The following is an 11030-nucleotide window of genomic DNA, read 5'->3' as shown; positions in this document are numbered from 1 at the left end:
ATTAAGTTTATGAAATGATGGTTAAAAATAAAACCTAAAATGATGTCTCTTGAGTTTTTGCTGATAAAAAATATGTCAGACTTTCTGGAAAACCCTACCTCTGGGATTACTGCCAAGTGTTTGCTTCTCTATTGCTACCATATTTTGACCTCAAATGGAACTTTCTAATTACATCACAAATTTTATTATATCATGCAAATTAGGAAGCTGTTAACATAGTCCAGGATAAAATAGCTGAAAAATAACAGGCTACAGCCATTTTTCATTACATTCTGAAGGTCTAAAAAGTTCTGAAGTATAAATCCTCAGTCCTGTCTCTTTGAGTATTGAAGAGCAGATTACCTCACAGCAAAGCAAGCTGGTTACTTAAAGAAGCCGGCTAATCCATGAGACATTATTTCTGTCCTCTTCTGTTGGCATCTTTTGTAATAGTTTATTAACAATGATTTGTGTCCTGTTGAGTAAGCTGTGTTTGTATAACACCATTGGCACTATATTAGCTGAGACCAAGGGTATTCTGGCTAGTTAGTCACAGCTATCAAATGCTTGGAACTTAATTTTCACTCTTTTCTGGCTAAGCATCTCTAACAAATATTTTGCTGCAGGGTAGAAAAAGTTCTAAATAGTCAACAGCATTGTTTGAAGGACTGGACAGGCATCTGCAGCCAGATGAATATGTTTGATGTGCTCTTGCAGTGGAAACACAATGACATCTACTGGCCAATGCAGATGGCTGTAGAAGCATTTGCAGGAGGATTATAGGCAGAAAACAGCATAGATTCCACTCTGTGGGGAAAGGGGATGTCATCCTTCTGAGAGGCGGGATGACAAATCAGAAGAACATCCGCAGATGTCTCAAGTAATACGATGGAAATTGCAAAACAGAAAATATAAGGTATTTTACTTACGTACCACTTGTTTATTGTTAGTTGAAAAACAAACAAACAAACAAGCAAAACACTGGCCAAATCCTCTGATGGTGCAAAGCTTCCCTATTGTCTTCAGATGAAAAAAGGAGTTAAAGCAACTTACCCTGGGCGTAACCAGCTGAAATCCACAAACAAGATCCAAAATGCACAAATGCGCCTCCTCTGCTCTTGAAAGAGAGATACATGTAAGCAGAGGTTTCTGATATCCTAAAATGACACAGTCCTGATTTCTGCACTGCATTGCTATTAGTGCATTTTTCTCTTAACATGATGCAATCTCTATAAGTCTTGTGCAGAAAATTATACCTAATCAACCCCAAACGTACAGTGCTCCAGCAGTAAGGTATTTCTCTTGCAAATAGTGTTATTAAAAATAAATAAAGGAGGCAATCAAAACATGTCTGTTTCTGAAAATGTGAATGCTAATGATAGCAAAGAGAATAAATTTCCTACCAGCTCACACTTCTTATGCTCAAAGTGTATCATTTTGAAATCCCTTGTCTTCTGTCAGCTCTGCTCCTATAATTTTTAGTTCTGTTGCCTCAACAAGATGATGCAGCTCTGTAGAACCAGCACCTCCGACAATCATCGTGCTTGCTTTCCAAAAACGGGTAGGCTGTGCTAGTTTACTCAGTGAGAGGCACTGGGTTGGAAATGTTACACGGCTGCGGTATCAGTGTAGCATCCCGAAGAGGAATATGCTGTGCTGAAAGGAAGGCTTTGGCTCCAGTTCGTGGAAGCAAATCAATCCAGAGCTGGGGGATACGGCATGGACTAGATCCAGCCCAGGGTTGTACAGGCTTCTAGGTGGTGAGAAGAAAATCTAGGTGGTCCAAAAAGGGCCAGTATTGTGCATGGAAGCAAGAGCAGCAAATGTGAGCAATGCGTTGATATAAAGCTCTGCATTAAAGGCCGTCACCCTAATCCATGGAGACTTGAATACCATTGCGCATTGATTTTAGCGGGAGGCAAGAATGTGCTCAAAGTGAAGCATCATCTTGTAGGCTCTGTTTATAACATAAGCAAGCGGTCCAAAGCTCTGTACAATTTTGTGTGTTACTCCCTCACTTAGATTTCATCCCTTAGAGAGCAGAAGAGGGAATGTGAGCAAAGGGGTAGGGAATTGACCCTAATGTCACAAATCCCCTGCTCAACAATGGGCTTTTCACAGTGCTGTTTGCAAGGAAGAAAAGAAAAGGGGAGAGGGGGACAGGGAGGAGACAGAAGAAGAAAAGGCAAAACACAGAAAAGAAAAAAATGATAAGGTGTTACTAGTTCAGTTTGTGATTATAAAGATCTAAAAATAGTCTTCCTCATAGCAATAAAGAGAAATCTGTGATGAAAATGACGTGACAGTCAAAATATTACAGAAAGTTCTTACCAGTTCTTACAGAAAGCTCTTACAGCAGAGATATCCTTCTGTACATCGGATTTAGACATCCCCTGCAGGGGATGCAGGGATGCTAGCAATGGGACAGCTCTGGGCTCGATTTCCCTCCTCAAATAATTTCAGAGCGTCAGAATTGGCATTTGATTCCTGACTGGCAGCATTCAGGATGCAGGACAAAACAGGAATGTGTGTATCTGCGAAGCTGCTTGTTTGGATATGACATCCTGGGGTTTGGTTCTGAATGGCTATATTGTATTGAGAAAAAAAATCAAGAGCCAGAAAATGTCTTCCATATTTTCTGATATGTGTAACTTCTTTAAACAGAGCTATTATGGAATGTGAACTTTCATATTAAACACAGTGACACCTAATAATGAATAAAAAATAAATCAGATGCAGATTTCTGGGCTGCTGTCCTCCGTTACCACGCCATCCGTGACTTCTGCAAGTGGTCATGTATGTTAGTGGTTTTCTTACTGCAGTAATCAACTGAGATGTGGCCTGAAAACTATGCCCCGGTTTTGTGCTAATATAAACCTTCTGCTGGCAGGTGGGTCCACATGTGTATGTGTCCACAGGTGCCTTCCACAATAATTCTGAGTAATAATGAAACACTCTCTGGAGTCCACCCAGTTACTCTCTTCCCTCGTTTGACTTTTACTTACATTTCATAGAATCATAGAATCACAGAATGCTTTGGGATGGAAGGGATCTTTAAAGGTCATCTGGTCCATCCCCCCTGCAATTGGCAGGGACATCTCTAACTAGATCAGGTTGCTCAGAGCCCCATCCAGCCTGGCCTTGAATGTTTCCAAGGATGGGGCATCTACCACCTCTCTGGGCAACCCATTCCAATGTTTCACCCTCATTGTGAAAAATTTTTTCCTTATATCTAGTCTAAATCTACCCACTTTTAGTTTAAAACCATTACCCCTTGTCCTATCACAACAGGCCTTGCTAAAAAGACTATCCCCATCTTTCTTGTAGGCCCCCTTTAAGTACTGGAAGGCTGCAATAAGGTCTCCCCGCAGCCTTCTCTTCTTCAGGCTGAACAACCCCAGCTCTTTCAGCCTTTCCTCATAGGAGAGGTGTTCCATCCCTCTGATCATTTTTGTGGCCCTCCTCTGGACCCTTTCCAACAGGTCTATGTCCTTCTTGTACTGAGGACCCCAGAGCTGGAGGCAGTGCTGCAGGTGGGGTCTCACCAGAGCAGAGTAGAGGGGCAGAATCACCTCCCTTGATCTGCTGGCCATGCTTCTTTTGATACAGCCCAGAATATGGTTGGCTTTCTGGGCTGCGAGAGCACATTGCCGGCTCGTGTCCAGCTTTTCATCTATCAGTACCCCCAAGTCCTTCTCCTCAGGGCTGCTCTCAATTCCCATGAACTTGCTTACATAGGAACTGTTAAGAAAAAATATTTGTTCAGATAATAAAGGGTGGGTTTTTTATCCAAACCCCAAAAATCTGCTGAATCTCTTGACCAGCAAGAAGACAGTCAGTGGTAACCTTCGCTCCCCCTCCGAAAAGCATTGCATTGCCTGGGTTATTTTCTTAAAGGGACACTGTGACGTCAAACTGGGACCTAAAGATAGTAATTGTAAACTCAGGTTTTTTTAAAAAACAAAGACTTGTGGAGATATTTCTATGTTTATCATTTCCAGTGGATACAGGGGATTTTGGTATATCTTTATTACAAATAAACATCTTCCACTCGGCCAGTGCATCCCAGACAATGCAGCCTTATGCTCGTGCATGGGAGTCAGGGAGAGAAAATGATGAGAAATTCATTACTTAAACCTGAAATGAATCAACCCATTTTCTTTGTCTGAATTGGGAGAATGAGGAAATACAGAGAGGGAGTTAAATACTTGAAAAATGTTTATAAAGTCTCAGAAAATAAAGGTGGGAGTGTTAAGCACCCTAGTTAAAAACACAGATGGAAGAACATTTGTCCTCAGGTGTGCCAGATCTCTGCTATTGCCAGTTAAACAGAGTGGGGAAAGGCCTTTTACATCAATTTTTGTTTCCTTGTTTTCAATACAGAGGTTTGCTTGCATATGTGGATGCATAAAGATGTGTCTTCTTCACATACGTGTGTAGAGATGAAGCAGAGAGCTTTGCACACACAGAACTGCAGCCTCCATCCAGGCACATTTCATGAGTGAGCTGGCGTTATTCACCTTTGGGTGCTTGCTTTGAGACATCATGGAAGAATCTGCTCTTGGGAGCACACAGCCTGTGCTGTCTTTAGGTCACTTAATTCAGACACCAGAAGCAACGAACACTTTATTTCCAGCCTTACAGCAACTTCTGTTGAGCCCAAAGGCAGAACTCCTCTGGGACATGCAAAACTGGACATGGGAACTCCCTGGGTGAGGGGTTAAGCCAGGGCAGGGAGGTGAGGATGCTGAGGCTGCTCTGCTCTTGCTTTGACCTCTTGTTGGCCCTGGGTAAATCACTTCATTTTCTTTAGCAAGCAGGTAAAAAGGAGACACTTACCCACTGAGGAAGGGATGATTACTAGGTAGTGAATGAGCAAACTGTGGAATGGGTAAACAGCATAGCCATGCTAATTATTCTTAGCAGCTTTTAGTCCTCATCTCCTTTTAAACATGCTTTTTCGCCCTGTGGCAACGCTCAGCTGCCTTCCTCTGGTCCTGCAGTGTGGCACAGTGCTCAAATTTGACTTACCACCATCTGGAGGTGAGATGGATGGAATACAAAACTTCTGTTTTGCTAAACGAGCAAACCCAAACAGCCATCTTTGGCCCTTTCCCGTCCCTTTCCACCCTGAAAAGACAAACCAGCGAACGGAATAGGATGCATATAAAATATCCTTAAACCTGTGAGCATCTCCCGGTAGGTGGTGTTCAAATGACTTTTGAATGTTTCAGCATATCTTTAGTTCTCTTTGATTCTTCTGAGGTTATATGGGTGGTTACTGGCAGAATTATACAAATACAGTCTTCACAGCTCAGCAATCCTTGGATCCAGATTTGGAGTTCAATGTGGGTGGCATAGGAGTAAATGCCAATAAGAAGGCTAGGACAGGGTTGTTACTTACAGAAACTAAATGACTCAGTATAGAGCCTCTGCAAGCTGCAATTAAAGAGCCAGAAGAATATTTTGTAACTACCGAAGCGTAAGGGAGAAACCTCAGTTTTTTGTAGTGCTGTTTTATTTTCCCTCTTTAATGAATGTTTTAATCTTGCCTTAAGACATATTTCTGTTACTCAACATCAATCATCAGAGACAATCAGTATCTTTCAAGTCTTTTGCTGCTAGGGGCATTTGCAACTCTGCTGCGGGAACATCTTTCAGTTCATTTTAGGGTTAAGACTTCAAAACTCAATAACTGCATCTTCCCTTTGTGAAGAGAGCCTCGACAGTGTCTATAGAAAGATTTTACTAAACTTCCCATAGACTTTACATTGGTTTTGTACGGGTAACTTATCACAGGATGATGAGGTATTGTCAAAAAAATTTTTAATAAAAGCTATCACATTGACATAGTGTGGATTAATACAAAATTATGCAAACCTCAAAGACAATATGAGCTATTGGCTAAAGCACTGAATTGAGACCCAGGAAAGTCTTAAGTTATTGTACCATCTCTGCCGCTGTCTTACTGAATGCTAGGTTTGCAGGAGGTCTCACTTTCTCAAGTTTCCCATCCGTTGAATGCTCACAGGCAATCTTGATGTAGCTGAAGGCACATTTTGAAATGCAAGCATGCAAAGCAATCAGTGAGTGTCAAGTACATATGCGCAGTGTACAGTTTATATTGTGGGAAGTACTGGGATGAGTTACCAGAAAGAAAAAAAAAGTCACCATATTAAAAACCTTAAAAAATCTGATTACAAAGTAAAACAGGGAAATATGGTTTTGGTATGTTACTTCAGACCGCTACAATAACAAAACAGTTTTGTGTGCACTCATGCATGTGTGTGTGTATGGGCATACATAATTGTGCTTGGAGGGGCATGTGGGTGTATGTATATGTATATACATTTATATAAAAATAGGTATGTGCATATATATGCACACACTACTGGTGTGGCATATCTGTGGCATATCTATTCTTTTGCTTGTACGACAGAACATGTATCACACAGACAATAGCTGAGCAGGAATCAAAAGCATTTACTGACAGCAAGAAAAAATATTTGTGTTCTAGAATCAGAAAAGCAATTTTTTACTTTGTTTTATTCTTTTTCTAATCAATCAGTAGTGTTAAATATTTCTAAACTGGCTGTTTACCAAATTTCAGCAGCGTCAGTTTGGTCAGCTGAAGAGCTGAGCTCAGGATCAGACCGTAATATATACATATTTCATGGGATTCATACCTTCAGATTTCTCTGAGCTGTTCACAAAAAAACAAGAATCAAAAATTGCTATAAGCAGTTCCACAGGGAGGGAGGAATGACCCCAAATTTGCACCGTGAACTGTCCTGCAATCATTGGCACGACTGAGTTTTCAAGACAATCACCATATCCCAGTGGATTTCAGAGCATATTAAATGCAGTCCTCCTGGGAAGGTTGAAAAGAAGGGGTATTATCTGAAGAACTGCTAGACCAACTGACTTCAGACCTGCATGGATAATGTTGCCCCTGGCTCTGATGAGGTATAACAATTTTCAAAACATGTCAGAGATGCCTGTGGATTTTAGAGCACTTTGAAATCCAGGTCTTAAATGAGAAGTTTTGCTCCCAGGGCATAACTTTGAAAACAGAGTGCAGGAAGACAGTAAATGAGTCACAGCAAAGCCCTCTGGAAGCCGTGAAGAGCACAATTTTGATATATGAAGCTGAACAACAGAAGGGATACAATTCTTGTCCTTTTGAAGAATTTCTGAAGTATTGATCCCCTCCAGTACAGATCATGGTATGTTTCTGCTCCTCCACCATAAAAAGTAAAAAATGATCCCTCAAACGCAGTAAGACTTGCCAGATATTAACACTGGGATATTTTTTAAATGTGGGCTTCATTTTGGGTATCCATATCTTAAACAACTGGACATTTGAAATACAGACTGTACCCTACACCTGGATGGGATTCTCCAATTTCTCAACATGATGCAGGAAAGGTTTGAATTTTAGAGGTCACAGAAAAATCAGCTGTCCTACAGAATGCTGTTTTCACCATAAGCTCCAGAAGTACATCACTGCACCATTAAACACTTTGCTTTCCAGACTCATTGTCAAGAATTTAAAAATATACATTATTTTTTCTAGCCTATTAATCAATATAAAAACATTATGATTTACATATGGTGAAAAAAAAATAAAATAGGAGAATAAACAACGTTATGGCACTTTGTAGTTGCTATCTCCCATCAGTGGAAAGTCTCCAACTCTTTCCTTTTGAAGAGATTGTGGCCATCCTACTATCTAACACGTTAGACTGAAACAGCTGATAATTTTTTTCCTACAGCTTGCTTTTGCAATTGAAGGGCTTTGTGCTTCCTATAGCACCTGGAGCTGCTACTGCTCCATAGCATACAAGAATAAATTATCATTCAATATCTCAGTGTAAAATCAAATCTCAAAGAAGTAAAAAAACAAATGCCACTTTCACAAATCAGCGAGGAGTTTGTGATTGCTAGCTTACTTGTTTTTCGGTCTAAAAATTATTCCTGTGGCACCTTGTAAATAACTTTTGTTTTGGTTTAGGAGAAGTGCAAAGCCATAATTCACAAAGCAAACAGCAATAAACTCATTATTAAAAACCATATTTCACAGATGTGACCATTTCAATACTAAGAAATGCAGCACGTCTTTTGATCACTACTGATCCTGCCTTCAGGTGGTTTGGGAAGGGGGCGGAGGGAGGAATTGATGAACAGTGATAGCGCTGTTGGATGAAACGGGTTCAATGAACCTTGAGCATTTATGTTAAAGCTACCTTATTTTCATGTGGTATCCTGTAGTTCCATCCTGAATCTCAACCATTAATACGTGATGTTATATCAAGAAACCACAAAGGAAAATCCTGCCTACCAAGAAATGTAACCCCAAATATTACCAGATCCAGTGAATGATAAACCCAGGATGAGTAACCATCCAGATACCCCCCAGCCTGCAGTGTGGTGCTGAATTTCAGGGTAGGGAACACAACGAACAGACACGAACACTTACAGAGCTACACAGTTTCATGTCGGAGTTGTTTTTCTGCTTGATTACAACATCAGAAACTGGACAGAGACAAGAGATGCCTACCCAGTGCTTCACATCAAAGGTGATGCCAAGTGTTTTAATGCAAGGCCAGTTAAATATTCCAGTACTTGGCCAGTATGTTAAATTGTCCTGGACAGACTAGATGCATTCAGAGGGCTATCAAAGGGCCAGGAAGAACCTGAGATGGGAAATGTGCTTTGCTGATATTATACTGTACGTACCAAAATGATGAATGATGTTGGATTACGTGTGCTTCATTTTAAACAGCAGACAATGATCTGGATTCGCTAAACCCTAACAATTTTATAGCAAACCCTTGAACCCGAAAACCCGTAGCCTCTGAGGAAAGTAAAAGGAGAAATCCAAACACCCTCAAAGGATGACAAAATTCATGTTTGGCTTCAAATTTTGCGTCTCAGCTCTGATTTCTTCTCTGAAGCGTGCAGCACGGCCTGGGCGCTCGCAGCTGCACCTCCCATGATCAACGCAGTCAACTGCTTCGTTTCTCTCCCAGGGGGAGGGTATGGGCCCTCACACCGGCATGGCCCATAGGGCTCATGCTTCACTTGTGGCATGTAGTCTGTCATCTATATATCTTAAAAAAAGAGAAGGGTTTTCCAGTTGATCTGAGATTGGTTTACTTGGTGAAGGGAGGGAGAAAGTGTATTCTTCTTCCCAGTCCCCTTTGCCACAGTACTGATGCCAAAACTGAAGCAGCCACACAGAGAGCTGAGGAAACTTTTAAAACTTAATTAGGGAAGAAAGCAAACAAAATAATACTATAGTGTGTTTACTCAGAGCTGCAATGCTGCCAGAGAAACCACATAGCTTGCATTTGTAAGCTATGCTTTTCATATAAAACATATTTAATTAAAACAGGAGACAGGACAACAAGCTTTCTTCTAACTTCGTTTAAACATATGTTTATGTTGTGTTTTAAATTCCCCTTGGGTTAATGTGAAGCTGGGCTAAAAGCTTAAAAGGGATGTAGCCTAGCTAGTTTTATTCCCAGACTTTGGGGCCTGATGGTGTGTCATCTGGAGCTCCCGGGATCCACGGATGCTGTTGTTCATAAGGGGCTCACTTGTCCTCCCCTCCTGATGCTCCGAGGCTGAGCGTTCACACACATACAGTCTTTTCTGCAGCTTTCGAAAATATTAATTTATTTAGTTTGGCCATCTTCTCCCTTGTTCTGTTTCCCCCCTCTGTTACAAGCGTCAACATAACAAGTTCTGTGCTCTTCAGGAAGGAATTTTAATGGATTTGTGGCAGCATCTTTGCATGGCTTTGAGTTTTACAATGACTTACTAAGTAGACCAGGAAAACAAAGCTTTACCCATGAATGGTGCATACTTTATATTGTACTTGAAATAACAAAATGTGCTCTTTCAAACTGTACTGATGTGAATTAACAGGAGAATATTGCATCTTTTATAGAATTTCAGAATTTTATAGAATTTTATAGAAGAACGGCACATGTGGCAGAATAACCAGGTGGATTAATGGTATATTTACCAAAAAGATTGTTCATGAAAGGAGAAGACACACAGTGATTCTAAATATAGACATTTTCAATTTCTGTTTGAATTTTCGAAAGTATAAAAATTGTTTCGTAATCTAGGCAATCTTTTGTATGTTTACTTTGAATGTTGAAAACAATAGCTTAAGGACAAAAAAGATTTTCAGTTCCCAGTCTGATTTGGCACCACTGCCTATAAACGGAGGTGTAGGATGTTCCCCCTAAAAATATCTTGCCTGTCATTACATTGAGTTTTGATGCTCTTTAATCATTCTACCCAATATTTTAATTTTGGATCAGTTCACTGAGTTGAATTCTGTTAGAAAATTTCAGCTGAATAGTAGATATTTCTGAAAAGGAGATTAGAGAAAACCCTCACAGGTTCTTTGCAATCCTCTCTTTCTTTCATGGCCACTTACTTGAGAAGTGCTGGCACCTCTGTGCTTCGAAATCTGGCACTGGACTAGGGAGAGGAGAGCTGCAGAGGAAGGTGGGGAGATGGTGAGCAGGAGGGTCCATGCACGAGCCTGGCACTCCTCCGGCATGAAGCTGCTTACATTTGGCTTGCTGCAAAGCTCTGCTCACACATGTTCAAGTAGAAACTTGATAGAGTTTGGCAGCTAAATTCTCTGAAGATTTCCAATATTCTTGGCATCTTTCAAGTCTGCAGGAGGCAAGCAGAGCTTCCTCAGGAACTGCTTCTTTTGACTGTCAAAAAAATGTGTTTTGGATGATACAGATCATATGCTTCAGATGAAAGAACAAGAAATCCTGCAATGAATGAGCAGCTCAAGCATAAGCTGAACCAAAGCAGAATTTCCTTTTAACATCCAAAAGCTATCAACACGCCGAGCATGCAATTGACTGAAGTCCAGAAACAGCTGGCTGTCCCTCCCTTCCAAAATCATCGTGTACTTTATTTCATAAGAAATACTTTCTATTATTTGGTTTCATCCTACTGTGAGATGCATACATGAGTACCTGAAGCCATCCTGATGAGTTACATCAAGCAGC

The sequence above is a fragment of the Platalea leucorodia genome (assembly GCF_965183815.1).
Source record: "Platalea leucorodia genome assembly, chromosome: 1".
Classification (NCBI taxonomy): Eukaryota; Metazoa; Chordata; class Aves; order Pelecaniformes; family Threskiornithidae; genus Platalea; species Platalea leucorodia.
This window is presented reverse-complemented; position numbering follows the sequence as displayed.